Source organism: Oxyura jamaicensis, chromosome 4, assembly GCF_011077185.1.
Source record: "Oxyura jamaicensis isolate SHBP4307 breed ruddy duck chromosome 4, BPBGC_Ojam_1.0, whole genome shotgun sequence".
NCBI lineage: Eukaryota > Metazoa > Chordata > Aves > Anseriformes > Anatidae > Oxyura > Oxyura jamaicensis.
Genome location: NC_048896.1, coordinates 34,642,669 through 34,646,829, shown reverse-complemented (window position 1 = coordinate 34,646,829; position 4,161 = coordinate 34,642,669).

Below are 4,161 nucleotides of genomic sequence, written 5' to 3'. Positions count from 1 at the left end.
GAGCAGCCAGTTTTGTGAGGAGAATGCTGTGGGGAATGGTGTCAAATGCCTTACTGAAGTCAAGGTAGACCACGTCCACAGCCTTTCCCTCATCCACTAAGCGTGTCACCTTGTCATAGAAGGAGATCAGGAGATCTAACAGGACATCAAGTAAATCTATTGAAAATATGAATATGTTAAGGAAATTCAAGTAACAGAGACTTCAACTTGTCTACTTATCCTAGCACAGAAAATCTGCCATGTAATAACACTTAAGAAAGAATAACTTAATGTAAGAAAGAATAAAAAAACAACAAAAAATAAAATCTTACTAAATGTTTGACAGTTCTTATAAATTGCAATTTTCTTTCATGCATTAGAGACAATCAAGTTTGCTTCAAACTTTTTCTTTATAAAAATTAATTTCCAAATCTGTATCTTCCTTAAAATTCACACTACATTAAAAACAAAACAAAACAAAACAAACAAACAAAAATAACCTAACATAATCAACCCCATACCCCCACATAGACTGTCTTGCCACTTTCTTAAACAACAAACTCTAAATATAAATTCTATAAGAATATTGTAGTGTCAAGGGATCTTAAAGCACTATCTCTACTTACTGTCTCCCTTGCTGTTGATAGAGGACTGTATTCCATCGCAGCCTAGGGCCCTCAGTCTCTTGCCATCTGGGGGTGGGGTTGCCTGGGGAAGTGTGAGATTTGAACAGACACTTAATAAACTCACAGCATAACACTGCAACATTCTGCTTTGACAGGTACCCAGGTACAATCCTTGCAGGATGATTGGGGTGTGGAGGCTGCTAAACCTCCAGCAATGGTAAATGAAGCTCAATCCTCCAGCAACACAAAAAAGTTACTAGACAAATTGAAACTTCTTACCATAGTGTCTCAGCCTGCTTTGCTTCATACTTACCACTATTTACACCTTGAGCATGTTGTACATGGATACAGAATATGTACTTGTAGCCTCACCAGGACGGTACAGAGGGGAAGGGTCCCTTGACCTACTGGGAACACTCTTCCTAATGTACCATTGACCAGGGCACATTGTGGCTCATGGTTAATTTGTTGTCCAACAGGACTCCCAGGTCCTTCTCCACAGAGCTTCTTTCCCAGCAGATGAATCCCCAGCCTGTACAGGTACATGTAGTTATTCCCCTTAGGTAAAAAAAAAAAAGAAAAAGAAAAGAAAAGAAAAAAAAAAAAAAAAAAAAGCTTTCCAGGAAAAAAAAAAAAAAGCCTGAAAAAAGCCTTGCCTTCAAAGTAGACAACATCCACTGCTCTCCTCTTATCTACCCAGCCAGTCATTCCAACATCAAATTGGCTAAACATGATTTCTCCTTGGTGAAACTATGCTGACCAATCCTGTTCACCTTCTTATCCTCCATATGCTTGGAGATGACCTCCTGGATGAGCTACTCCATCACCTTTCCAGGGACGGGGATGAAGCTGACTGTCCTGTAGTTTTCTGGGTACTCCTTCTTGTCCTTTTTGAAGACTGGAGTGACACGGGCTTTCTTCCAGCCATCAGGCAACTCCCATGTTCTCCACAATCTTTGAAAGATGTTGGAGAGTGGCTTAGGAATGAAGTCCACCAGCTCCCTCAGCACTCATGGGTACGTCTCATCTGAGACCATGGATTTATGGGTATTAAGTTTTGTGGGTATCTTAAAGCAGAATCACCCAAAAATATGCATTTAAAAAGAATGGGGAATGAGATAGGAAACATTTTAGACAAGGCTAGTCAAATCAGTGCATTTTCATTTTAAAGTTTCAGAAACAGAGGAAGTACATGCTGATATTAAACAATACACTTGAAGTTAGAAGTGTTAAAAAAAGTATTCTTACTGTTTATAAGCACCGGGAACTCTTGCTGTACAAGGACAGGCTGAGAAAATTGTGATTCTGTGATATATGTTTTTTGGCTTTATTTCTGTGATTTTTCAGTCTAAAAACCATGTCATGACTGACAAAAATTCGTACAATGTTATGGTTGACACAATATATTTTCAAGTGAATAAAATTAGTTCAACAAGTCTGATAGATCTATCAACAGTTTTTTAAGTGTACATCATTGTCTATTTTCTGTCTAATCAAGAAGTTTGATTACGTCTGTTTTTTCTGAGACATTACAGTGATTTGAGCAGCTTTTTGTCGTACTATTTAATGTTAAGTTTGCATTTAAAAGGACACCATACAAAGAATCGAGTATGTATAGTAGTTTTGTTAAAAACAAGTACAATATTTTGTGGGGCATTTCCATTTACAAACTAAGTACAAAATCATCTCTCTGGTAGACACAAATGCAGTATGATTTATGACTAAAAAGATAGTATTGTTTTCACTGATTTATTATATGCAAAATAAAAAATGTGTGACCTACAACATAATCTCAATCAAGACAAGAATAAGAATGCCACAGCTTGGTTATACATAGTGTAGAAAGTTTTGTGGATTACTCCACAGAGAAAGCAAGATTACAAATGATTCAAACAATGTAGATATGAACTCTGCAAGGGAAGAATATAGACCATTTTAGAAGGTACATGCATCAACATGTTCAACAGAATGGAGACTGCTACTGCAGCATCTCCAGGTGTTATTTTGAGTAAGTATAGCACAAAGGTGAAGTATTTATACAATTGCACAAAAGTGAAGTATTTGTGCTCTCTTAAAGTGGGACTAGTCATGAAATAATGTATTAACATTTTCAAACGATTTTTTTCAAAGTCTGGGCAATTTCTCCATTTGCTGTAACTGAACTCTCTATCCCTGTATTCCCATATAGAGATTATTCAGAATGTAGCTGTAGACATATTGCAGGAAAGGTAAAACAGAGGATTTTTCAATGGTTTCATAGTACTATTGGTAACTAATTTACTTAAAAAAAATAGTTGAGAAAAAGAGATACATGGACTATGACCTGTGTTGAATATGTGGCTTCTATTCTTTTCAAAACCAAACCCCTCAAATAAAGGAAATATTTTGATATTCCTGCTTTGACGCTAACTTCAAGGGGAATTCAGATATCACAAGCTACATGGAAGTTTGGAGAATTTAAAAAACAGCAGACTAGAACATGTCAGCAAATGGAAAAAATGAAAAACACTTTAAAGATGAAGACAAAAACTTCATAATTAAGGATAGAGCAGAATGTCACAGTCAGGAAATAAAGAAAATTGTGGAGACAAAGAAGTGTAGTAAGATAAGAGAAAACGAGAAATTAAAACAAATCAAGCAAGACAAACAACAATTTAATTATCAACTTGGTTAACTAGCCAGGAAGTTAGAAGTAGAAAAACAATAAATAAGTATTCAGTAAAGAGACAAAAGTTGGAAAGATTAACTTAACATTCAAAAAAGCAAAAATGGTTAGTTATTTTTATATATGCATAATGTCTGTTTACAATACACTTGAGTCTATATCATCCGAACTACTCAAGGCTGGATACTGTTGACACGTTAAAGTCAATCTAAGCTCATTTTCTTCAATGTCTTTGTATAAAGGAAAAGAGATTGTACTCCAGAAACTCAAAAAAGAAAACTAACTTTCATACCATAGAATCACAGAATATCTTATCTTGGAAGAGACTCACAAGGACCATCGAGTCCAACTCCTGGCTCCAGACAGGACCACCCAAAAATCAAACCATATGACTGAGAGCATTGCATAGTACAACTGGAGACCTACTGTCCAGAATAACACCTGACACAGATATAATGGACATGATATGGTATGTTCTACAGCATTGTGACCTTGTTTGTTTGTTTATTTTCAAGCAAATGTGAATTAGAGTGCTTTTAGGTAAATGAAGTGTTTAAATATGTTATGAGACCTCTCCAAATCCTTTCAGAAGAGTGGGTCAATATTTTTTGTCTTTTCCATATCGTTTTTAAGTGTTCACTCTTACAAAAGCTCAGATTTCCACTTCCGAAAAATATTTTTACAAAATATTTATTTATAACAATGTTTTAAATTGATATTAATAAAATTGAAATTTATTATGGACTTTTCTCCTTAGTAGACATTCCTAACTACTTTCAGAAGTGTCTTTCTTTCTTTCTTTCTTTCTTTCTTTCTTTCTTTCTTTCTTTCTTTCTTTCTTTCTTTCCTTCCTTCCTTCCTTCCTTCCTTCCTTCCTTCCTTCCTTCCTTC